Raw genomic sequence first — 27,821 nt, 5'->3', positions numbered from 1 at the left:
ACACTATTTGTATGAGGAAATTATTTCCTTATATATTCCCTTATTCAGTTATTGTTCCTCTGTATGTGGTCTGATTTTAAAATCAGAATTGTCCAGTAACATGAATTGCTCAGAAATATTTTTTGGCTTTTTAATATAATAAGAGCCCTAATCTAATTAACCCATTTTAACGTGATTGAGTACTATTGCAGAATGAATGCATAAATGATAATATAATTTAAACACAAAAAAATAGTAATTATATTGTCACAAAAATTACTTCTTAGCTCCTGCATTATTTCAAGGCTTCTGACATTTGTTAAAGTTGTTACCCACCCACCTCAGAAGAACAAACCAAATAATCTGGTATAGTTTGTTCATTAATTCCGAGTATTATAGAAACTTGAAACTCATGCACATCAGGACCCACCAATTATTTGGTGGCACTTTGTTAATGAACTCAGAATAGCAACCTGTCATTGCTGAACTTTGTTAATAAAGAACATTTACCTACAAAGGAACTCTAACTTGAAAGTGAAATCTATCACTTTAAATCCTTGTCTACTAAGACAAACAGTGATAATTTTTTTTTTCTCCCCTTTTTTTTGAAACACAATTCTTGATTAAATTAATAGCAGACAAGCTGACAGCCTTTGAGTCCTAGGAACTGTGACAGTCATCCAGTCTAGCCTCTGATATTCACACACTATAGAGATACTCCATTATAATCCATATAAGCTTTTTACCTAGAATATCTCTTTTGTAAGATACTGAATTTATTTAAAGTTTTCAGGCAGTGAAAATCCACAACTTCCCTAGATAAGATTTTGTAAAGATTAATTACTTTTACTTTTAGAAATATGTACTTTCCTTTTCAACCTTGAATTTATCTTGCTTTACCTTGAAATAAGATCCCTGGATCTCATTATACCTTTGCAGCAAAATTAAAGAGCTATATTCTGCAGAATGCATCTTCTTTGTGAATGGGCTTATAGATAGTGTTCAGTAGGTTAACTGTATGTCACATGTATCTGGTGATACAGCATCAAAATATGTACTATACCCTACATTTTAATATCCAAGAATAATTTTTGATGATTATTTAAAATGTTGCTAGATCAGCATGACCTTCATATAACATTCGAGTAGAGCACTTCCATATTCTTAGGGGAAACAATGACTTAATATTCACTTTTGGGCTTTGTTTGACACTGAATCCTGAAGTACTTGACCCTAAAATATTGACCCAGTTTTTATCTACCTTCTTGTTGTATAGTTTTCATTCAATATATACTGACTGCCATATGAAAGGCCTGCATGAGCACACAGCTGACAAGACATTGGCACTAATTGTTATCACACAGAGTTGAGAAATGGAGAATTGGATTGACTTTCTATCTCAGCGAGACAGGAACAAATTCATCACAGATTGTCTGATATCTCCATGACTGTCAAAGGAGCTACAGATTAGGTCAGGAGAGATCAAAGACACAGTGCTTTGCTTTCAGTATCTTCACATCCACTTTCATACACTGGGCAAAAAACCAGCTTTTTGCACAGTTTTTATGAAGAAAAATAACAGTTAAAAAGTAATATTTTAAAACAAATATTGTTTTAAATACTGAAAACAGAGGAAGATAGTAAATCAAAACCAGGTGGCGATGTGACCTAGCATCAGCACCCTGCATGGTCTGTGAATTTCCTTCAGACTAGCTTTAACTCTGATGAAACACCATCACTACATCTATATTATGAAGCATCAAATATTAGTTTCAACTTGTATTGTTATAAAGCGCACAACTTGGGCTCCCAATTTAATATCATCTGTTGGACATCTGGTTTGTGGGTAACAACCTCCTTTGGAACCAAAGCAATGTGTAACAACTGCAATTGAGTGCGGGACTAACCTCAGAACTGGGCTACTCACTGCTTCATGTAAGGTGTTGAGGGTATATCCCTGCAATAACACCTGTTTAGATAACTGGTCAAGGACTAAGTGCCTCTAAAATGGGGAAGTATGTGACTTAGAGAAACTGTGACAAAGAGGAAACTACTCCCATCTTTATTATCCCACTCAATGAAATAGGACACAACTCCATGTGTTCCGTTTATATAAAGAAAAAGTTCTGGTTGAGAATGTAATCCTTATTCTAGCCTCTAAAACTGTCTGCTGAGGCTCTGACAGACCACAGAAGACCAGGAAGAATCTGGAAGGATATATATATGAATATAGGAATTTCTCAGCCTGATTTCAGCAGCTGTCATTTAAGATTCCAGATCTGAAATTTAGAAAATTTAGATTGGTTCCTTAAACTTGTATGAGATGCTCTAGCATCAGACCTCTTGATTAAACCAGCTGTCAAGTGTATTCTACGCTCAACAAAACACCTAAATATTCTAGCAATCCTGGATACAGCATATCATGAAGCCGTAAAAAAGATTATTTGGGAGTTAAAGTCATTGCCCTTCTGTTAGCTATTTGCAGTAACAACATAAAAGTATCATAAATAACCATTATTGCCTGAAAATTCAGACGTATACTACTATTTAAGAACATATAAGGTGGCCTTAAAGTTAAGTCAGAAGACTGCGGTCATGCTCATAGGGAGATCCAAAATTCACCTCAAATAATCTAGAGCCAGTTCTTGTGAATCACCATTGTCTTTGCCTCATGCAAAACAGTCCTTTGGAGCCAAAAGACCTAGGTCTAAAAACACTGGGTATTTCTGCTTCTTTTTATTCCTTTTATGATATGTCCTCATGCTTTTATTGCCACTCTTCAGAAAAATATCACCAAGTTTAAAGGTCTAAACAGTATTCATTCCTGTTTGTTCTTTCCCATAAATCCTCTAGCCAGATTTATAACAAAAGTAATTTTAAAGCTTTTCCAGAGGGACTGCATAAAAGATGCAACCTATACAATGTTTTTATTCTCTTAGCTGATAATTTTATAATCTCGATTTTTTTTTTAAATGTTCCTAGTTTATCTATTTGTAGGCACCAAGGGGTACTATATGTAAAGTTGTGCAGATACACAGCAAAAAATATGTACTTTTTCTCAAATTACTCATGCCATTTCACTACAGATAATTTTTAAAAACGACTGCAACTAGAGAGATCTGTAATCTTAAGTAATTCATTCCTACCTTTGAGCTGCAGACTGACTTTCAGCTTCCTACATGGAGAAATAGAGATGCTGAAATTTTAATATAGAAGGGAATGCAACCGGCATTTTCCTGAACAGGGAATATGCACTACACAGTATAGTGTCAGAGCAGATTATATCCCTTGAACACTACCTGTGAATTAAAGTGGTATCCATTAGCACTGCTGTGGTCACAGGTCTGTCAGCTGTGCCAAGAGAGCTGTTGCTGCTAAGAGGTGTAGGGAGGCAGGGGTGTTGCAGATCAACCACTGATATGTATTGTTGCTGGAAATTTTTGTATACAGTCTCCTCTGGCTTTTTTATTCATCTCTCTCCTGTTATGCTATTTGAAATAAGCTGTCACATTTGAAGGAAATGTGATAAGGATGCAAGTTCACTTGTACATATCTGTTAGGTTATGTGGAAAAAAGGCTTCTCAGCCCACACACATGTGTGAGGCACAGGGTCAGACAGGGGAAACTCAGTAGCCTCCTCAGTAACCTCATCATTTACACCTGCTCCCTGCCTCAGTCTGGAGAATTCCAGGGGAGCATCATCCCTGTGAAGCTGGGGACAACACCCCTCAGACTGAGGGAGGAACAGCATTTGTGATGGGATGAAGAGGAGGAAGTTCTTGACATTGCATAAGACTTATCATGAAAAATTTAAGGGAGGAGCCAAAGGAGGGAAAAGGGAAGAATCAATGTGTTTGATAGAATAAGCATGGGAAAATAGATTAATAAGGTGATAAAATAGGATGATCACATGTAAATAGTCATATTTATATACCCATATTCCAATTGTTCTGTTTGCTTGTCTGGCTATGCCCTGTAACCATCACCACAGTCTGTCTTGTCTTTTTTAATTCCATTTCTACTTTACCATAAGTGAGGGACCTGTATGTACTTGGGGTGGGATGGATCTGAGTGCCAGCAACTAGTGAGACCATGGGTCAAAGGGACTATGTATTTGTGGTGCCAGTAATTGTAGACCCCAGACTGTGCACACTGTGAGTGATTGTGTGTCACCATACAATCCCCAGCAAATACCAGACTAAACAAGTCATGGAACAGGATACACGGCTTAGCAGCCAGGTATGGATGTGGACTCAAGTTTGGGGTACATCTGAGTGTGCAGCTCTGTGAGGGAGACAGCTACTGGAGGAACCCAGAGGTCAAGGCTGATTGTTAGAGACCACAGGGTCCAGAGACCAACTGAGAGAGAGAGAGAGAGAGAGAAAGAGAGAGAGAGAGAGGGAGTTTGCCTGTCTGTGTCTCTGTAACAATCTGAGACCAGATGCACAAGCCACTCACTGGGGAGACTGTCTAAGACTGGCTGCTGAAGGGATCCACAGCACAGGTGTCTGTGTGTCTCTGCATCTGTGTGTGCAAAGGCAGGACCTGGAGACCTGTACCAGCCTTGGAAGTTGTGTGCCCAGGTGTCAGAAACTAGAAAGCCTGGGATCCAGAGGAAGCTATTGCACAGACCAAGCCTCGCTGTTGGGATGACCCACCTTACATTTGTATATTTATTCCCATAAATGCATCTTTGTCCTTATCAAGCACAGGGAGTAAGAGTATGAGGTCACATGTGCTGAGATTTCTTTTTTTTTTGGCGTTAAATGTTTCTGTTAATTTTGATCTGTGTAGCTGGAAATGTCTAAATATAAAAACAGGATTTGGGAATTCGTGTGCTCACTAGGAACGCCTGTTTGCCTCTAACAAGCCAGGAGATTCAGCAACACTGACAATACCTGGCTTCAGCAGGTGGACAGAGAATATGGTTAGCAAAAATGCTTTCCACCTGCAAACTTCTCTTATAAATAATATAAAAATAAGTATAAAATATGCATAAATATCTTGTTACACAAATAATCATTAAATATTACACCAGTTATATATTCTACTCTGTGACACTTTCAATGTATCATATAGGAAGTGTATAAAAGGCAAAAAAGACTGGCTTTCAAGGGAGAAGTCTACTCTTTGAGTTATCTCCATTTAATTAGTACAACAATGACCCTGTAGCTGGTATAGTCAACTGAATCAATATCATGCATATTTGAAATACAGCAGAGATAAATAAATAGATGTATAACATTGGAAAGCTCAAAGGTTTTAAAGCTAGAAAGAGCCAAATCCTGTTACTTCCATAAAGTTCTCTAGAACAAGTATGCATGTCAGACAGACAGGATTTGGCTTACAGTCAGCATTAATATTCGAGTCTGAAGAAATCAATAAAACTGCTGCCTTAAGACGTAAATGCATGGGAAACAGCAATAAAGACCTCCTCCACACTGAAGATTACTGCCATCACAGCAGAACTATAGGAAGTGATCATGTAAGCACTAAGTAACTTCATGCAAAACATAACAGATATTTCTACATGGCTAGAGGTAGAATCCTGGGGGGGCGTGGGGAGGGAAGAGGGGGGAGGGGGCGGAAGGGAATTCAAGCTCACTTCTTTTTAACTAAGTAGTAAAGCAAATATATTTTAAAACTGTATTCAAATTTCCTTAACGCACACCTGAATTTACTGAGCACTGCTCTAACAACTACAGAAGAAAAGTGTTGTAGCCTTTAGCTCTTTTCTGAACTGAGCACACAGAGGTTGAAAACTCTACAAAAACTTGCATTCGTTGCAAGCTTCAGTAGAACTACTGAGAAAGCAGACAACACCTCATGGGATGAGCTGGTATTCCATAATACCTGAATAATATTACTTGCATATGTTAAACCTTCTTGGACATTTCATGCTCTGCAGTAAATTTTACTCCCACAGGTATTTCTATTACAATCATTAGATTTTTTCACATGAATGCAAGTTCAGTGGATGCGGAAAATTAGTTTCTGCCTCAAGTTTTCTTGTTACCGTAAGAGTAAATCACACTATGCTAGTTGAATGTAGATTCTTGTCATTTAACAGGACAAAGATTTAATAAAAAAAAAAAACAGAACATTTATTTACTTTTATAGTTATTTTATATTTTAAATATTTTATATAGTTATTTTCTGCAGAAACTTTAATCAATATCTGCAGATTAATTTTCTCTTCTCCTTGATATAATAATCTGTTTAACATGCCTCCAATTTTAAAACTTAAAACAGAAATGACTACATCATTAAAACCATTACATGGTTTTATCACAACCACAAGGTCTCCTGTAAACTACTTAAAGCCATTCAGCCCAAAGTCATACTTTCCAGCTACAGTCACTTCATGGAGTCCAAGTTTAATCCCTTCTCTGCAGCCGAGTGTTTCAGCCCACCAGCCTGCTGGCTCCAGTCAGTGGATACCTTCTGCAATCCTTGCGCAAAAGCTGTGATGAGATGCAGAAGAGGATTCAGGATTTCTGCAGATCCAAAGAAAACCTTCAGATCACAATACAAGTGAACTGCATTCCAAGTTTTGCATCAGATCCCCTTTCTCTGCTCTGCCTAGTGACTAATGCTCAAAGCCCCTTCAAGGTGGAGAGTCTGTCCCCCACCTGGTATTGCCATAACTTTATGCCTGTGATCTCAGCCCTTTGCAAGGAGACAGCAGACAGTGTGGACTCCTTCATTTGTGGAGCTTCTGGGTCACACTCCTTGTGCCCTCTGCCCTTGCCAGCTGCTCTGTTCATAGCAGGGACCCCATCCTGTTGCTTTGCACCATGCATTAGAGGAAAAATGCCAATAGTTTCTTGGCACCCAGGAGATAATGTGCCTATGTCCAGTTTGAAGCTGTGATTTCCAACTTCACACAGACAGCTAAATTTAGAAGAGGGTGAGATTTCTGGATATGTTGTTCTTACTCCTAAAACCATTTGCAGAATTTGGACTTTATCCTCATTGAATTCACGTTCTATTACAATTCTCCCGAAAAACCTGAGAAATCTTTTTGTTCACTAATTGAGATCTATTTTAGCTCTAGAAGTTGTGAAAAAACATTTATGGAGCTGAGGGCTTCTCTTATCTAGTTAGAGGTTATATTTAATATTCTGGTCAGTTGTCTTTTGCATATGGATTTGATAGATAACAGAGCTGCCATATTACAGCAATCCAAAAATTGAGAATAATCATCCTCTTCGTAAGACTTTAACCATTTCACTCTGACAAATGAGAGTCTTTTCACAAAGGATTACCTCCTTTCCTATTAAAGCAACTGATAAAGAATTTTGCATTGCACATAAGGCATGCCAAGCACTACTTATTCTTCCTACAATCCAAAATACTGCTGCAACTTACAGAATCAACTATAGCAGATTGTTACAGGTAAAATGGGACTTTGCTTTTGTTCTTTCAGGCTTTCTGTGCCCTCAGGCTAGTGATTTACTATACATCCACAATTTTCAGAAGCACTGTCTAAATTTGATATAGCTTAGTCCATAGATGTTCAGTTTCAAACAAATCAGTTCATGTTTTTGGAGATAATTACCTGTCTTTCTATTTGCTATTGTTATTTCACACAAAGGATTAACTTTCATTCCAGAAAGGAAGACAATTTCAGCACAACTGTATCAAAGAAAAGAAAAAAATAAAACCTAGCATCTGTACTACCAGTTAACATGCCTATAGACACAAAGGATTTCAAAATTAACTTTTTTTTTTTCAGACTGAAGTCTCCTAAAATTAAGCAACAGCAAACAGTAAATGTGAATTAAGACAATACAAAGAAAAACTCCATGCAAAAGATGGTCTTTGCTTCCCCGAATGCTATGCTTGTGATGTTTTATGACTTACAAGGTTTGAAGATTCCAATAACGTTAGTTTGCCTGTACTTAATCCCCAAAACCTGAGCAGTTAGAATTTGAGTTAAAACTCGATTCTCTAGTTAATTATTTTGCCAAAATCATGTAGATTAAAAATTAGCCTAATTTGCGAGTCACTTTTTGTTCATGTTTAGATCTGTCTTGACCTTTTGAACTCTCATTTTGGATTGATTTTGTGCATCAGGCTTATTGAGCCTGGTAAGAAAACTCTGGCTAGGGTTTCATTCATTTTGAGTCAACTGTTATGACAATTTGCAATAATATTGGCTGCTCATCAAATCCAGTTGTTTCATGTGGAGTTGGTAGTTTAACCTAAAGTAATAAGTAGTGAAATTTTCATAACATCAATACAAATGCTACTGCTAGTCTTTTGACAAAGATGCTTAGCCAGAATTTTGGAGGTTTTGGGCTGTTCTACTAGGACAATGCAACTCTATTTTTATTTTAATCTTATTTATGCAAAGTCTCTTCTACTGAAGAGTGCTGGAAAATGAGACAGTAAGCTTTCTTCAAAAATTATGAATTTGACAAAAAAAAAAAAGTTAATTCTGTGTGAAGCTCACAGATCATTTTGCTGGATGTATAGGACAAGATAAAGGCTTCACTGAGAACAGTGACTCTTCAGCTATGCAGCTGCAAGATATCATTTCCTTTAATTTTTGGAACTGTAAAAATGACACAGCTTGTACCACATCTGGCCACTTTGAGTACGCAGGCTGAAGGACTCAATATCCATTTACATCCAGATCAGTGAGCATTTAGGGAATTTTGATTTCTAAATTAACACTTAGAAATTTATATCTAACACTAAAAAGCAGACATCACATCATGTTCTGTGTGAACCTCATTGCCATGGTTTCAGCATGCTCTGTACACACCTTGGTCAGGGCTCCTAATTGGCCCTGAAAATCACTTGGAGTTAGCGGTAAATAGTTGTCTAAATGTCTCAGACTGAGAAAGCTCTTGGCATACAAAGAGATCACAACCTGACACGACCACCACCTCTATAAAATATATTTTACTCTCAGTACAAACTTGCCTCTTTCACAGCCTTCCAACACTGGTAAGCTTTGAAATCTACAGCTTGTGTGCTGCACAGAAAGTAAAAGGATCCTTTAGTTTGTAACTTGGATGTGAGGATTCGATAAATATGTATCAGCTGTTCCACAGATAAAGCATTTTCTTATGTTTTTTGATATTCTTACCATTAAATATGAGATGAAGTATATAAATATAAAAATAGACCAATCAGCTAATTTTATATGTTTTCATGCTTTTCTGTGTAAAAGTGAATTGCAGTGTTACTATAACTGATCTTGTGAAGGGGTGTCATGCTAACATAGCCAGCATCAGCACTTCCATTAATCTTACCAGCAAGGCTTCTCTGGCAACCTCCTTTCCTACAATAATTGTCATAACCCATATTTTCAGAGAGGGAGTCTGACTCACATATCTACATGCTTATTATGCTGCCATCCTTCAGGATATCACCACTGCAAAGGATTTGAAAGCCTGAAATGGGACCAGGCAACCCCAGCAGAACCCTGCAAATATTTATGTAAAATCTTTATGTGTATTTGGCCACACACACAAAAATTAGAAAGGAAGCCAAGAAGTACATCAGGGAAATACCTGCTCCAAGAGGAGCTAGCTGAGAACCCATAGCTACAAGCCAAAATCTCTGCGACTTTTAAGTAGACTGGAGGAGGAACAAAAAATATACAATGCATAGACAAGATGATGTCCCTTCGAAATTCCGTAGCTGCCTTTTGCACTGAAGTCTTTACAGTGCTGCATACAATCATGTAAAGCACTATTTACTACTGCGTTCCTTCTGTTGGCATGCCAGCACACAATAGGTGTACTGTGCAGCCCTGAGAGATGCAGATGTCAAACAGCAGAATGTCACCACCTCTGGTATCCAAGGCAGACAGCTACCAGAATAATTTGGAGCTGCAGTTTTAGCAATGTTCATTGTGATGGTTCTGGCTTCTTAAATCTAATCTTATAATCTGTTTCCAGAATTCCAACATCTCATATTGAAAAGTGACCAATCATAAAAAAGTAATACAACTTAACCATATAGCATGATATGAGATATATAGGTCTGTTATTGGAGGAAGATTCCAATAAACAGCCTTTAGTACTTTCCTTGTGCACAAGTACTATAAGCTTGAATATTTGCAGTCACTCATTTCTGGTATTTATATACTTAAATTTCTTTTTAGAGAAGAAAATATAGGTATTTATGTATCAGTGGAGAATATAGTTGCTAGCCATTCAAATGTGAACAGTTTAGCTCTGTTCCTGTGCTCAAATTGTAAAAAAAAAAAAAAAAAAAAAAAAGATTTTTAAAAAAATATAATTTTGAAAATAAACAATTTTAAATAAGAACAAGTTTCTTTGAAAATTATGAGGATATTATTATTATAAATATTTTTATTATAATGCTAATTGTTTAACTGTTAAAATTTTCTTTGGTAGTCCATTGTTTCAGCACAGATGCACTTTAAATGAAAAATCTATTTGTTAGTTCCACTCAAATAAATTCATAAAGTTATGTTTTGGTGGCACAGACAGCTAGAATTCTTCATGTTTCCTACAGAAGAACATCATACTTTCTTTGAAAATTATTTTTCCTTAATGACAACAAATTTAACATTTAAGCCATCAGCTACAGTTCCATCAGAAAAATGAGCACTACAGACAAAGTATGTAATGATCATTTTAAATAATGGTTTACTACATCTATACTATGCACTCAAAAAGAATTTCATGCTTCTTTTTCATTTTAATATGAATAATTGAATTCAGGAATACTCATTCCTTTAATATGAGGCTGGGGTATTTTTATTTTTTTATGATAGTGAAAAAGTGATCCTATAACTTATAAATCTCTTAGTAATTTTGGTACAAAATCCTATCATGAATTTCAGGCTTTTTTTCTGAAAAAACTGTCTCTGTACTGCCTGGAGTTTCTATCTGATAACTCTAACCTTCTTTTCACATACTAACTCACAAAAATGGAAATTACCAAAACATTTGCCACTTATGACCCTTCAGTTTCCACTTCCTTAAGCAGGGTTGTTTAACCTTGATTCTTTTATGAAATAGCCAAAAATTTGAAGCCTTGGCAAAACTAAATTAGTTTTTACCATTAACCAGTCAGAGGCATCTTCATAATATATGCAAATGAGGTGTCAGTCATTTCAGAACTGTTTTTTTATAGCCACTGTAGACATTCAGATCTGCTAAAAAGTATGTTCCCCCACTGGGCAACTAATAGGTCTTCTGATTCAAAATGTAACATGTTTTCAAGTTTTCCTGGTTCTCTTAAGGCTGTTCTAAAGTTTTCATGTTTTAACTTTGTAATATTTCCTGGTTTAACTTCATAATATTTTCTGGTATATACTGCATGTAACCACCACCCAGCAAATAGACAATTTTTGACTACCATCAAAAGTGAGGATTTTACATCCAAGTAGGAAAAGAAGTCTCAAAAGCCACACAAAGATAACACAACAAAAGGACGAACTGGTCAGCTAAAACAGGGCTCTCCTTCAAGTATTAATTTGCCAGGAGTCACGAAAGGTTAAGTACAAAGCACACATGACCTTCAGTTTCCCATTTGTAACACGTATCCAATAAAGGTGCTTTGTAAATTCCCTTTAAGGATGTTCCATGCAGTTCAAGAGGAGCAAGAGTGATAAAATCTGTTCAATAAAATTCAAAAGACTTTTTTGAATTGCAAAACTTTTAGCTGCAGAACAGAAACACAGAGGATGCACACACAGTAGATAAAGTTAAACCATATTTTCACCTATTGTACCAATGTGCTGGTGATGCTGATAATGGGTAACCAAAAGTCTTCATGCCAGGGACGTGGCTCTCCAATCCTCAGTGAATCTTGTTCACATGACTAAGCTTTCAGTGTTTGCAGATACTTTTTCAGGATCATGTAGGAGTTCTGAAGCAAAAGGAAGAATAGCATTCACTTCTGAAAGGCAAAGTGGCCTCTTTTTTCCTGCAGCTCTTTCTAATATTAGGAATATACGCAGCATTCTGCTACATACAGCAGACCAGGGAAAGGCTTTACAGAAAACAGAGCTCTGTCTGTCCCCATGAAAACAGTAGTGCTACCACACAGTTAATGGTGATAATAAGGATACAAATTAAAGTTGTCTAGGTTTTAAAACCATAATCACTTTCTTTTAACTTGTATGGACTCTTTAATGCAGTGTGCTATACCAGCTAGAAAGTCTTTTAACTGTGAGCATATATGCATATCACAGCTTATCCTTTTAATGAATATGACTTTACATAGAGCATCAGAAAGGTATTTGCTTGCTATTGTCTGTTTGTCTTAAACAAAGAGAATTATTTGAAGCAGTAAAGGGATCCTTTAAACTTCATCATATTTGAAGCAGTTTATATTAATAATATATAATATATAATATATAATATATAATATATAATATATAATATATAATATATAATATATAATATATAATATATAATATATAATATATAATATATTATATATTATATATTATATATTATATATTATATATTATATATTATATATTATATATTATATATTATATATTATATATCGATAATCTAGAATATAGAATATAGAATATAGAATATAGAATATAGAATATATACTAGACGTGAAAGTATAAGCCATTTTTCAATGCCTTAAACTCTGTTAAACTGGTGAGCAAAATATATTAGCATCACAGTAATTTGTTCCCGCCTGTGTAGCACAACAATTATAACATAAGTTTTACAGTCACTGAAGAACCCTGTGTTTCAGTCCTGTGATCTAACTACAAACTTCATGAAACATCAAACCATCTATGAGCAATTACAAATGGTCTGAAGTCAGTGAAATTAGATGAATTTCAAAACAGCAAAGAATGAGAGTCATCCTGTTGTCTCTTTAATCACCATTTTCTAACTTTAAAAATTATGCTTATTTCAGCCACTCACCCACTGAAATTTACTTATTAACATTTTCATTACTATCAGATAGCAACTAAAATTAATGACCAGAGGTTACTTTATTTTCCAAGTAGGACGTCCAGGATAAGCAGCAACCATGTGTCATATTTTACCAACGTCAAATATAAAGGTCAAATAGGGCACATTTCAGAAGCCACAACCCATAATGAATAAACACAACCAATTTAAGGAGCCATGATTCTGAAGAGCATAAAAAATTGATGATATTAATTAATCAGTGAATGGCCTTTAATAAATTTGTTGGCTTGTGTTTAACCAAAAAAGTAAGTGGCAACTCAATGGCTAAAGTAGAACATACACCATCTTTTTAAGTCCTGCTTAGCATCCTATTACTTTGAAGTGAAGGAATTAATTTATCTGCAACCTATGTGGCACTAAATATTGAGTGAGAGATTGAGGAAGATGTTTTCTCAGAATTAAAGGAAAGAGGGTGAAGTACTTTTTTTTCTCTTTAAATTCAAATTTCTTACATTTAATGTTCTGGTTTTATAGTTTCTTGCACTCTCTAAGAGCAGCTACTTCTTATACCCATATACTTTCACTCTACAGAGCTACAGGTTACACTACAGTTCCATGAAGCAGTCAATTTGATATTAAGTAGAAAGGTTCCAAAGATGGGAGTAAAATAAGTCAGTTGTGCAAGACAAAGCTTTGAAAAATTCACTTTGTTCAAAAGGACTCAAAAATTTTGAAAAGCTAACTTTTTTCCCATATAGACATTATTCCAGATCACATATCAGCCATTCCGCTGCTGCAGAAAGCCTACATAGAGCTCTATGGGGTGGTCTTTGTGAACAGAAATGCAACTGTGCTATATCTGATCAACTTAAGACCATCAGGGAATTGAGTGAACAAATCCAGCAATACTGAACATTGAGACATGAATTTAATATCAGATGTTACTTCTCCGGTACAGATTAGAGAAAACCTGAAGGCAGCTGAACTCCCATACTACCCTTCCTAGGGTTTGCATGAAAAGCTAAGGATACGTTATTATTTCAGTTTCCAAACCGGGTAACTTCTTCCTTAAATAGGTAAAGCAAGCTAGTGGAAGAAAAACCTGAAATTTTCCTTCAGTTCTTTAACAATTCCATATTTGCTTCACTTAAAAGCAAGCTGTCTGTAGAGTCTGTGATGAAAGGGTAAGTAAATTGAACAGATAGATCCAGCAAGGATCTAAGGAACGGTCATGAGTGGAAGACCCGTAGTAACACAATCAGTGAAAACCTAATCAGTGAAAATTAGAGCACACTGAATCAGCTGCCTCTAAAGCTATCAAGATAAAATTATTGTGCCTGGTGTGAATCCCACTGAGATGAGTCAGCAGCAGAAACTCTCTCTCCAAGGCCTTCAGACTAAAGGAAGATTATTACCTCCAAGGGTACAGGATTTATCACAAAATGGAGTGGTGAAGAGGGTTTGTGGATTGTGCAATAATTATTAAGGGATGTGTCAAGTTAATTGTGGGAATGTTCAAGAATTTTTATGGTATGCCTAATGTAAGGACCAAAGATGGGGAGAAGGGGCAACCAAGGTGAACTGGGAGGAACAAACATGTGAAAATAGAGGAAACATGACAAGACCAGTTCCATCTGAGCACATAGCTAGTGAGCAGTTTTGTGTCTCCTGATCACAGGGAGGCAGAACAGGTTCAGTCTGACTGTGAGACTCACGGTTATGTGAGGGCTGTATGTGCATTTGTAGGTGTCAGTACAGGCACCACTCTTTGTGGGGTCTGTGTGGCCACAGTCATGTCAGACTTGTGTGCACAGACCAGGAGCAACTTGTGTCTGGGGACAGGGAGCCACAGTGGCATCACAAGCATGGCTGGGGATTCCTGCAGAAGAATTGGGAAAACTGGAAACAATCATCGTACTTCTATTATTTTTCACAGGGGTATTTCAGTTAGTCATCTAATCACCTTTTGGTCTTAGTATATTGAGAGTTGTGAATTCAAAGATTCTCCATCCCTAGAGATATTGAAAACCCAACTAGACCTGTCCCTGAGCAACCTGCTGTGGGTGACACTTCTTTAAACAGGGTTTTGAACCAGGTGGTTTCTAGAGGTCCCTTCCAACCTCAGCCACCCTGTGATTCTCTGAAAAAAAAAATCTGCCCCTCTTTTCCAAAGGCCCTAAAAATTATGCAGTAGAAATATAAACAAAAACGTTAAGTGAAAACTCTTAGGGAACAAAAGGCACCTTTCAAGGATCTCTATGGTCTATATGGCCTTGAGACACACACGAGCTTTCTCCATCTATTTTGTGAACCTTGTGCCTCTGTAGTTGCATTAAAGCAATGATCCAAACAAATCATGTTGTATTGGATTCCTTCCATATCACTGACAGCTTGGGACTCAGAGATGTTTCAGATTCATGTAATCCAAAAGGTGAAAAGATCCTGAAAAACATAATTTAAACATCTAAAGCAAGATCATTTTAAGTGGACAGAATTTAATCAAACTGCCTATTTTATCGTAGGGTTATTAGAAGCCAATTTTAAAGGGAAAAACTAAAACCAGAGACCATTATCAACATACAGTACAGTGTGTTTATGGTAAAATGTTGCCTCAGGGGAGAAGCTGATACTTTCAAAAATAAAAATAAAATGGTTTTCTCTAGAATCTCAACTTTTAAAATATTTATATTCTACTTGAAAAGACTTGTCTAATAAAATACTTCAAGATCAAGAGGAATTACTGAGGCATTTAGTCTGCCTTTGCACGTATCTCAGGGTAAACAATATACCCAATTACTCCTATAGTCACGTCAGTAATAAATGGGTTTGACTGAATCATACCTTTCAGAAATAAACATACAGCACTGATCTGGAAATACCAAGAGGTGGAGAATGCACCATTTCTCTCTATAAGCAATTTCAACTGTTAACACTGGCAACAGTAAAGATGCTTTATTTCTAACCAGAATGTACTTGATTTTAACATTCAGACATTAGTTCCTGTTGCAATTTTCTCTGATAGATGAAGGAACCTTTAACATCCAATATTTTCCCCCCATGAAACTTAACAACTATTAATCACTCAAGATGATGGTGTAATATTCAGGAAAAATACTTAGCAACTTCAAAGAAAATTTAAGAAGCAAGAAGAAACAAAACTAAACTCCTCATTTTTCTTCCTATCACTCTTTAAGACTTGTACTCTTAGTACTCAGGATCTTTTCACCATTTTTCTGGGAGGGTTTGTTTTGGTTTTTTTACTATGTGCGAGTATCACGCTTCCGTTAAAATCAAATGTGATCTAAACTGTGTCGTTCAGGTAGGTCAGAACTGTTAGCCAAATCCCATATATGCTTATTTGAGTACGAACATAGGATTGCTATTTATAAATTGCCAGAATACAGGACTGCAGATTCAGCAGAGTTTCCTATTTTTATCAGAAATTTTTTCACAAACAGAAGAAAAAATTGTTTCATTTTCCTAGGGAGATTTCCCAGTAACTTAATTCTGTAGAGCAGTGTGTTTAGTTGCAACTTCCAATATATAGCTTTTATTCTAGAGAACAGTCTTAAATAATGTTATTTTTGTTTCTGAAGATATTGACATGATTTCTCGTATTATTGTATCAAGACACATTATTTGACAGAAAATCTGATTCATGAGATCAACACTGAAGAAAGGAGTGTATTTGACTCGTAGTATCTTTTGAATTGTAGTATCACCTTCCAGGTCAGACATTTTACTTCAGATCACTGGTGTCATTGTAATCCAGGATCTCATGGGGAAGAGAAATCAAAAACTAACTCTCAGAGAAATATATTGTTTTGGTGATTTTTGGAACTCTTTTATTAGAACACTGGGAGAGAGAACAAAACCTACCATAATGTCATAACAAAAGAATACTAGCTGTTGCACTGCTTCATTATACTTCTTGAATAGCCATTTTGTTTCAGGCTTATTCAGGAAATAATTTTCTCCAAGCATTACAGCAGTGAGAGACAGCCTCTAGGTAAGCATATACCACAGATAACCACTAAGGCAGAATTTTAATCATACCCTTGGTTCTTTTAACTCCTCAAAAACCATCCTTTTGGAGTAATATTTATGGACTTGCATTAAAGAACAAGTAAAAGAAAATGTGTCTGCTTGAGCTACAACAGCAGAAAGAATTATGATTCAAAATATTCTGTGGCAAGACAGATGATGAATGGAGATCCTTAGTTCATTTAACAATTATTGGAATAATTTTGCAAAGGTAGATACATGCATTTAAAGGCAGGAATACATGTAGTCATTTTTGTGTCTACCTTTAAAAATATTGTTAAACAGAGAGGTTTAAATCTCTAGATGTTCTTATTCAAGTTTTATATTTGATTGAGTTTTGTTATTTAAAACAAATTAGTAGGATTTACTAAACTAGAACAAGCTGAGCTCCCAGTGAGGAAAAGTCATTTTGCATTCAGCAAGTTGTGATGATTACACCCCAGTAAAACCAGGACAAATGGTTTAATAGAAAAAGTATCTTGGATCTTGCAGCCTTAGGTTTCCAGGTTCAGGAATTTACAGAATCTGTATTCTAACTACCTCCACATGTACAGAATTTCTAAACTTGTTTTGTAAAGAGATAACCCACTTCTTATCTCAGAGTGAAACTTATTTTTTCCATGAAATATTTAAAGTGAAAACATACCAAGACCCCACTTCACAGATACAGTTAGGAGCTTAAACCTTACTGAAATTGAAGTGGCCTAGGCTCCTCAATGCTAGCCCCCAAATCAAACAGAAATTACAAAATCTAGTTACAATTGAATTCTGCTTTTGACTTTCCTTCTTCTGGATGAACACAAATATATATTTAATAAAGAGCAGTAAATAAAATTAGATTTCATAAGGTATATTAGCATGCCTGAAGTACTTAGAGGAAATCACAGAAACTTTTCCCTGTCTATCATTCATTTTACTGAATTTTGACAGCAGCTAAAAGTCATTCCAGGCTAGAATTAAAGAAAAATTTTATGCCCCTACAACACCTTGCCTCCATTGTTAGGACATTGCTCCTGCTTTTTAAGATTTCTACAACACAAAGGAATCAAGACAGAGTTGTAGCAAGTGAAGTTCCCCAGGCCTCCAAGGAAACCACAAGGAAACATTCAGGCTAACATATTCCCAAACTTCCCTGGACAGCCTCGTTTATTAGCTTAGCTGCTTCACTTCTCTGTCTTTCTCTTTTTCTGCCTCTTCTAGGTGGCTTTGAACTGGTGACAATGAATGATCTTTTTATGTGTGTGAATTTGAGCAAAAGCCAAGCGGCTCTGCTATTGTTAAGGGCTTCTAAGCTTTACTAAGAAAAGTAGTAACAGTAGGAGGGTTTAGAGCTCACACTAAATTTTACTTAATGATACCTGTTACTGGTGCCCAGCAAGCTGTTATTGACATATCACTATTTGAGTGACATCTAATTAATCACTATATCACTAACCAGATTCAATGGTTATAACTTTGAGGACCTTTGTTCAACCTTCCCACTGAATATCTTGCACCAGCTTTGAGTTTAACCTAATGTGAGACTGTTTAACCTATAAACCCTGTGGCTTAGTACCCTGGGCTTTTGTCACCATGGTGTTTACTGGAATACAATTGTATTCTAGTAGCAAAATAAATGTATGCTTCTCTCTGATTGGAAAAACACTCCTGTCAAACCTTGGACATATAGCAATTTCCTCTTCTTCCCCTAAAAAACAATATAAAAGAAAAAACAGGTACATTTTCTTTCACTTAAACTCAGGGAGAGTTATTCTGGATGACCCTCCTGGCAGTAGAAACTTTATAATCATACTTTGATTTTAGAAGCTGAGAAAGCAAAGCATGTGGAGAGAACTATACTTATCTACCAATACTATGTCCTATTTTTTCCTTAAATCACTATTTGAGTCCTGTGATGACAGTGTGGTCACTAATATGGGTTTTTTAAAGAGGGAAAAAAAGATAAAAAAGTCTCAGATCTCCACCTTGTGTGGCTGATGGTGAATGACTATATGCACTCTTGAGGACCTTGGTTTAAGGCTACTTCATTACTGTTGGTGAGAAAAAAATCAAGATGTGATTCCTTTTGCTTTTATTTTTTGTAATGTTGGAGCATTCCAGGTTTCACCTTGATGTTTAGTTTATCCTCCAAATTCTGTTTAAGGTTTGCTTATTAGTCCTGTTCAAAAGAGAGCACATATGTAAGAACAGGTGCATGTTAGTCAAGTCCTTAAGAGGAAAAATCATGGTGGGCAAACAAGAGTCCTACTGGGTTTTTCCTATGGCAGAGTTAAAGCATGGATTGAATCCTAGTAGCATAGTTTAGTCAAGTACATAAATTTTTCCTCTCTGAAGCATAGGATGAATAGAATAGAAATGTCTGCACATGTATCGTCAGAGTAGTAAGCTCTTAGAAGGTAAGATTTTTATGCTTAGTCAGGGTTTTTAGTCACTGCCCATCATATTCCTATTTACCTAACACAATTTAATTTCCTAGATGAGTTACATTTTCTGTTTCATTTCAAGGACTGCTCTAGCCTCATGTTTTGTGGCAACAAGGCACCAAGGTTGTGATGCTGAACTCTTGTTTATACATTCCATAACCAGATTCCATAACTTTGCTCCAGCTTAACTTCTTTGAATAAATCTCTCTGTCATATCTTATGTGTCAGAAACTAATTGCTTGTTTTCATACATGAACTACCAATTAAAAGGCTTGCTGTCTTTTTCTCCATTGTACAAATTGTCACTAAGTAGATAGAGGAAGGCATTTTGCTATTTTAATATGCATATGGAGGAAAACACAAGAACATGACTTTGGAGGAAATATGGAAAGACTAAGCTGTATCAAAACATCTCAGCAAGTCTGTGGCATTAGAGATCAAGACAATCACACAGTAAAATAAAACATGAAATATTCGTATTGAAAAGCCATGGATGATAACCCAAGTTCCATCAGTTTCAATTGATTTATCTTCATTAAAGTATTAAAGTGAGCACTGAACTCACTAATTATGACTCAGAGAACTGAGCCATATTCTTATGTTTCGAGCCATATTCTTATGTTTCTGAGAAGAAAGGTCTAAATTTAAAGTGGAATGACAAGAAACTCCAAGACCTATATTAAATTAAAAATAAATGAATAAAAATTAAAAAATAATTAAAAACCACTAGGCATTTCAGTAAAAAAAAAAGAGGAAGGAGCAGAAAGCAATCTCTGAGTCAACCAGCCCAGTGCTGGTATGAGTGACTAAAACCAGTTCTCCCTGTGCCTAGACGTGACCTATACATCCAAAAGTCTGTCAGATGATAGGTAAAGATGATGAGGTGGTTTCAGCTAATATTAGATCCCTACTGCCAGAGGTACCATCAGGAAACTAGAATCCATCCACCTCTTATGGCAAGGGGAAAACAATACCAAAATAAAATGAGGAAAAGTTACTCCATCTCATATCCTGAAACATCCAACAGATAAGTATTGCAAAGAGGTTTTTTTTAACTTCCAAATAGTGTTAAAATAGTACTGACAGCACATCTTTTAAATACAAAATTCTTGGCCTAAATCAGGATGAATATTTCTCAGTTTACTCTGTGGACGCTCTATTTTGCACAACACAAGGAATTTTAACTTTTAGTATGAAGTTCTCTTCAACATTATTGGACAGATAATAAACCAAACTTCTGATATAGCAATGAGCAAGTTAAGCTAAAATTAACTTTATAGACACTGAAAATTTGTAGGGTTTGTTCCTTCAGCTTTGTGTTTAAGAGCATTGCTTTTAAGCTACAATAGTCATAGCTTGAAGCATTAGCTTTTCCTGATAGTCTTGTTTTCACACACTGCAATTTCTATTAACTGCATTTAAAGCAAAGACTATGAAGATGAATGGGACATAAGAAACCCAAAGAAAAGGAAGGGGGGAAAGAAGAAAGCAAGCAGTGGTTTATTTCTAGTACTACAACTTTCCTTCTGTATAAGTAATCAGTGAACTGAATATATGGTAAACAAAAATGGGGAAGAAAAAGACAAGCACAAGAGGAGCGAAGAAAGTAAAGAAACAAAGAGGAAATGCATACCACCTCCAGCTGCCTTTATTTCCCACCAGTACAAGCTACTACAAACATAATTGACTTTTTACATTGGCAGCTGCTGCTCTTTCAACAACAGTAGGCAAAGAGCATAATATTACTCTGGTTTATCCATGACATTAATTAAACATTCAGCTCTGCATCACCCATGATGATTCACTACTCCTGCATAGCGTAATAAATATATATTTCTAGTTCATTATGATGGGTAAAAGTGAAGCATAAAGTCCATGCCATAACAAATCATTTTACAAGCAATTCCACTTCTTCCAAACATTTTAGAGTAGATTAAAGTCAGTGAGGCATAAAGGGCTATCATAAGACCATCTCAATCTCCAGCACAGGGAAGTGGCTTCAGAAAGCATGTTTATGTTTCTTTTCCTTTCCAAATCAATATGGTGCAAGTTGGTGAAGATACATGCCAATGGGAGGCAAAGGGATCCACATTTTGTTGTAGGAAGAGATTAAAAGTCCAAAGAATGGATCTGAAACACAGTCTACTAATCTAATGAGAAATGGTTTTATTATCTACTAGCAGCATTCATCTTGCATGGGTATGGAAGTTTTCCTGTTCAGGGACCAGTTTAAGAGACAGTATAGTTTGGATGAGGTTTCACAGTATTGCCAAGAGAATGAAAGCTATGCTATAGCTTAATATCCAAGCATATAATATTTTAAAAGTTTATGAACTTGCAGGTGTCCATACCAGTGGGTGGAGCACTTACACACTTTTGTATATTCAATGTACAAGTTGTTATATCTTCATCTAAAAGGAATTTTTAAAGGTTTCATTTACACCAGGAGAGGAATTTTCCAACTATCTAAATTTCCTAACATAAAGTAATTTTAAGAAATTTTCTACTTGAACATATAAACACTTAGTCTAGGAAATACCACTATAAAAATGACTGTTTGTAAATATTCTTGTGTTACAGCAAGTTATTTTATCTTCTGTTTCCTTGTCATTAATCACAGTGGAGTTAATTTTGAAAAGATAATGCTAATATCTGATAGCAATATGCTGATAATTCTATGTGGATTTTTTTTATGTTCCAGCAACCAGTAAAACTCCTTGACTAAGGAACAGAGGTAATATTGAGAAACCATTTTCAGCCCTGATTTTCAGCAAATCAGTGCTTTCAAATTAATTTTAATCACAGAGACTAGGAAGCCTATGAAGAATTTATCAGAAAGTACATCATATATATAGGAGTTCTAATCTGTGACTGCAACATATGGTTTAGCAATTGAAGCAGGTGTAGGAAAACAGGTGGTTACAGTCATTCAAAGGTATAGCTGGAATTTACCATGAGAAAAGTAAAAAAAAAAAAAAAAAAAAAAAAAAAAAAAAAAAAAAAAAAAAAAAAAAGTAGCTCATTTACCTTCTAAGGTAACTTGCAGATTTAACAACAGAAGTCAGAGCTCTTCAATGGGGAAAGGGAAGTGTGAGATCTTGTGATTTTGTTACACATTAATATCCAAGAACAAGTTTATGATAGCTGTCTTCTTTCTTTCATACCCTGCCCTTGACTAAATTTTTGTCAAAAAATGAATAATAATTTAAGATAAAAAGCACTGTTTCTCCATCTTAACTTTCAAAGAAGTTGAATGTGTAAGAAACAAATGATACAGAGGCATAGTAGTCCAGCTTCATTCAGATGTCAAACAAAATCAACCTATCAACTGGTTCCTTTGTTAACTGATCTTTAAATCTAAAGCAGATGTTGCTATGCAATAAAATTAGCCTTTGTGCAATACTTTATCTATTTTGAATTTACACTTAATTCAATTTGCAGTTGTATAAACTGTGCAATATGTCTAAAATTCACATGCAAGTAGCAAATATATGACCAGTAAAGCTCTCAAATTTCTTGAGTATTCAAGTACATCTTAAAAGATCATCAATCTTGAACTTTCCTCATTTATAAGGATGTTTTATCATTCAGTATATTTCCAATTTTAAAAACTCAGAATTTCAAAGATCTTTAACAAAAGCATCAATTCCATGAATTATATTCTTTAATGGTTCAGTAGTTGCCCCCCTTGGGTCACAAAAAATGATGTTTTGAAAACAGAACACTCATGCACTTTGATATGGAAGTATAGTAAATAAAATAAGCTAAACTTCAAATATAGCTGGACTCCGCATTACTTTTCAAAATCATCAGCAGCTGTTGGTTTGACTCTAGGAAGACCTGAATTCCCAATACACCAGAAAAGTAGGAGGCTGAATTAATTTCTGTTTTCTTAAATGTATTAGATTTATGCATTTGAGATGTATGCACTCTGCTAAAATTGATCATTCTATTTTTCAACGTTTACAAATGAAAATAATTTAAAATAAAATTAACTTGTTCTAATCTCTGCTTGAGATTAAATTCCTTTTGGCATTTGTGTACTGAAAAGTTATTTTCAGGTACATAAGAACTGACATGCCAGATCAAACTAATGGTCCATCTAGATAGTATATTAAGTGTGCTTATCAGCTCTCACATTTTTCCTCTGAAATTCCTGATTCAAAAACTTCCTATTTATTTTTAATCTTTTAGACAACAATCAAACCAGACCATTAATTCCAGAGAACAAATTACCATATGTGCTTGAACATCTTTCCTATGGATCTCAAAAATGCTAGAACTGAGGTGCCTAAATGGTGTGTTTAATATGTTTTTACTAAATTATGCTGTCACATGCAGTCAGAACAAATAGTCTTCCAACAGAAGACCAAATTCATCTCTAGCAACATTACCCTGAAGCCAACAGGTTGCACCAAGGATAAAAGTAATCAGCTATGCTTCATATTTACTGCTTCTTTCCATTCATCTGCATTAAAGAATAAAATAAACACTCACTACTTTTGCTACTCCTAAAGGAAGCCAGATAAAATTTCTTTTAAATTAGCAAAATCACTTAGGCAGAAATATTACAATAGCTGGAAATTTACAATTAAAGCTTTTTTTATATAGCAATCCCTCTGAAAGGAATTATTTACAGGAAATTATCTTATTCTTTGAGAGTGCCCCCATCTGCAATTAAATTTCATTAAAGTTGATGAGATTTTAGCAGTGTTCGAAGCTAGGCATGTGCTTAAGTACTTCTCTGAATGAATCCTGTAACTGCCAAACTGTGTATACCATATCAGTAACCAACCTAGGTGTTTCTCTAATATTCTTTTAGGACTTGACAGCATCTTTACAAATAGAGTATTCTTACAGGTTAAAAAAAATAAACAATTATATTAATAGTTTATGTTCTTGTGCAGGTATGGTTTTTGTAGGGTTTTTTAGGATCAATTTTTAGGATCAATGTTCCATTAGAGTGGTGAGGAACTGAAACAGTTTTCCCAGAGAAGTTGTGGTTGTCCCTGGAAGTTTTGAAGACCAGGTTGGATGGGGCTTTTAGCAACCTGATCTGGTGTAAGGAGTCTCTGCCTATGGTGGGGAGGTTGGAACTAGATAACCTTTAAGGTCGCTTCCAACCCAAAACATTCTGTGATTCTGTGATTCTATAAATAATTTCTGGTCTATGAAAAAATATTTTAAACTTTAATCTCTTGCAGGACTTTCACTTGTTCCTATGCATGCAATGCACATCAGATCCAGGAAGCCAGATTTGTTTGTCCTTTGTTTAAACTACTTATAAGAATAAGTATACTCAACACATCTGTTGGAAGTATGGCTGCTTAGAACATTAAAAGATAGGCTGTGAATTGAAACATCCTCAGCTAAATTCTCCATAAAGAAATACTTCTGTATTTACAAGAAAATGTCAATAATTCTATCAACCCATTTCCAGAAATGTTTGTGTTTACTCACAAAAGCAAAGAAATGCTTAACCTATAGGAAAAGGTGTAACTGGTATTAAAAAATAAATAAATCTGGATAGGTGCATTTGTCATTTACTCATTTTCATCACCAGAAAAATAAAAAGTTAGCCCAGTTTTTAAAATTCCAGGACAACAGAAAGTAAACATATTTGAGGTCTAACTTTTCAGTATTTCAATCACGTGTATGTAAAATCACTGACACCATGCTCTTCCACCTGAGGCACTAAATGATAACCACTAATACTGGAACTGGGAGGATATGCAAGCACTACAATTATCTGCTGCCCCTGTAAGTACGTTTTCAATGTACAACTGAATAGTTTTGGATGTTATGTTATATAAGCACAATTAATAATTTAATTAATATTACCAAGCTATTTTAAAAATAGGACATTCAAACTGAATATGAAAATAATAAAAAAACAGAGCCCAACAAATGTTTAATTTAAACTTAACATACAGCTGTGTATTAAGAAAAAAGCCATCTTTGCCATACGTCATCTTCTGAATGTGCCCAGAGATGGTTTCAAGTGAGCTCAAACAATCTAATCATAATTATGTTCCAACCTGCTTCAGAAGATGATTCCATTTTCTCTTGGCATGGTTGTGACTAAATCAATCTAGCTATTCCTGTTGCCCTCCAAAAAAAAAAAAAAAAAAAGAGTTCAAATGAGATCAGTTTTGACTTTAATTAAAGTTGGCAAGATAGGGGGAATCTGCAGATGTCATCTATTCAGTGGTAGTTTCAAGTACCAAATTAAACTCTTTAAGATTTGTAGATGGTAAAACTGAATTTATGGAGATGAGCCTGAGTAAAATCTGTGGAGTTTAATTCACACCATTTACTTTGCAAGGTACTGTAACTGTATCCTACAGATCTTAAAAATCCAGGATGCTGCTGTTGAGGAAGCTCATTATAGTAAGTCTAACAAGACAAATGAAGCAAGAGATAATTCAATTTAAAATAAAACCATCCCAAATCATGACAGCAGAAGATATTCTTTGTTTAGGAACATTCTAGCCCCATGTATGTGTGCCTATATGTACATGTATGTGTGTGTATAAATATACAACTCATGAGGTGAAGTCTCTGACAAGTTACATTGCATTCTGCTGATATTGCAAGTTTGCATAGCACCTCAGGTTATTTTTTAATTGAATTCCTCTATTTATACATGAACAGTATTAAAGAAATCCCTGAGGAGTGCAGTGTTTGATACTGGATGATTTTGTTCAACGCCAAGTCATTTTAATTTGTATCGAAGGAAAACTTACTCGAAGAAGGTTGCAGTTGCTTAAGCTTTAAATGTCAAGTAGGGCAGAGGAGGAGGATGATGTTTAGTTAATGTAAAAGACAGTTTCCTAAGTAGTATTAAAGAGCATAATTTGTCAGCTAGACTATTTAGGTAAAATGGAGTGTCCTTTTCAGCTCACAGCCTACTAAGGGAAAAAAAAAAAACCTCTCGAATACCAATTGCATTTCTGGAGAGTACAGCAAGCCTCTAAATATAGTCCATAAAAGACTGAAAGTTCTTACATTCTGACCTTATTGCACTTCCATAGAGTAAAAATATAGGAAATGAAAAGAAAGGAAATTATTTGGAACAACACAAAGTCAGGTATTATGGCTAATAAAGAGTTGAACGGATATTTAACTGAATTTTCTTTTCTGATGTTGGATAGTTGATTGTAGTCTGAATGAAAATAACAAAATTTTCCGTAAAGAAGTAACAAACTTGAAACACTACTGAAAAGGAATTCTTTGGAGTCACTCCAATACACCCTTTCCTTTACTTTTCTCTTAATTACAGTCATAAAATAGTGAAAAAAGTTTAAATATGAACAACAATAATGATAATATAAAGCCTCATTAGCAAAGCATTTTTAGCCCTAGGGTCTCAAAATGCTGTAGAAAGAGATGTATTTCAATCGACTGTATAGTGGGGCTAAGAATAAAACCTTATCTCCCAAGTCTTCTTAGACTGATGCGTCCTTCTTATTCCTCTCGTATTTCTTCACAGAGGATGGACAAAAAAGAATATGACTGAAATATTTAGTTAAAAGCAAAAAGTAAAATAAATTCAGGACTGTACATCTATTTCAATACATCCATGCAGGGGGAAAAAAACAGAGTTCTCATTCTTTTTGCAGCAACTCAAAGACTGAAATCTGCCTGAAATGTGCAGTATGTATTTAGTGAGTTTGCTTTGTCCAAGGTACAGCTAAGTCATTGCACATAGCCCTTTTCTGCTGATCTGTTCATATAATCTCAGGCATAGATAAAACACTCCCTGAATGACTTCAGCTTGCTTAGATATCCCAGGATATGTGCTCACAGTTTTCAAATTCAATCTATATAAGAATTTTCAGTGGGGAAAAGAAGAAAATGTAGATAAACATAGATATATGATAACTATGTGACATGCAGCCATTTTCACTAACAGAACTCAACAATCTTGCTATGCATGACTGTCATAACCAAGCCTCAAAATTCCCTTGACAGAACATGGGGAGAAACTAGGATGCATATATTTAAGGTTTTCTTATTTTGCTAGTCTATTCATTACTATTCTCCCAACCTCATATGTTCACAAAGCAAACATAATTTTTAACTTCAGCATTACAAGGTTGGCTCTAAGTTTATCTAAATATTACTTAAAACTAACATTTTAAACAACAGTTACTTTCAAACAGGAGAGAAACCATATATTTACCTTAATTTTATTAGATATGACAGCCACACGTCTAACACTTCCCAGAATTTAGTGGGACACTTCACGTAGTTCTACGGTCCCCTCCACACCCAGCCCCAGCAACTTTATATATTCCACCAACGTATCTCTTCCCTCAGGCTGTTTTACTCCCATTTGTACTGCTTTCAGAGAAGGAGAAAGAGAGAAAAAAGGGGCCTGGATGTTAAAACTTTTCTGCTTGGTTGCTTTGGAGACGATTAGGGCAGCTGCCCTCTTTTATGTCTTTCTGCTAACCTTAGAATGGTTGGATGCTCTTCTTCATCCCCAGGT

The 27,821-nt window shown here is 35.3% G+C and overlaps 1 long non-coding RNA gene across 2 annotated transcripts in view; it reads right to left on the bottom strand.

Annotated features, from left to right (window-relative positions):
- LOC120753072 (uncharacterized) overlaps positions 1 to 27,600 on the bottom strand; it is a 59,459-nt gene extending 31,859 nt beyond the window's left edge. For both annotated transcript variants that reach the window (XR_005700950.1, XR_005700949.2), the window contains exon 1: positions 27,513 to 27,600. This is a non-coding gene — a long non-coding RNA (uncharacterized LOC120753072). The remainder of the gene's footprint in view (positions 1 to 27,512) is intronic.
- Between the last annotated feature and the right edge of the window lie 221 nt (positions 27,601 to 27,821).

This window comes from Hirundo rustica, chromosome 5 (assembly GCF_015227805.2).
Source record: "Hirundo rustica isolate bHirRus1 chromosome 5, bHirRus1.pri.v3, whole genome shotgun sequence".
Taxonomy (NCBI): domain Eukaryota; kingdom Metazoa; phylum Chordata; class Aves; order Passeriformes; family Hirundinidae; genus Hirundo; species Hirundo rustica.
The sequence above is the reverse complement of the archived record's forward strand: the minus strand, read 5'-3'. Positions and strand labels throughout refer to the sequence as shown.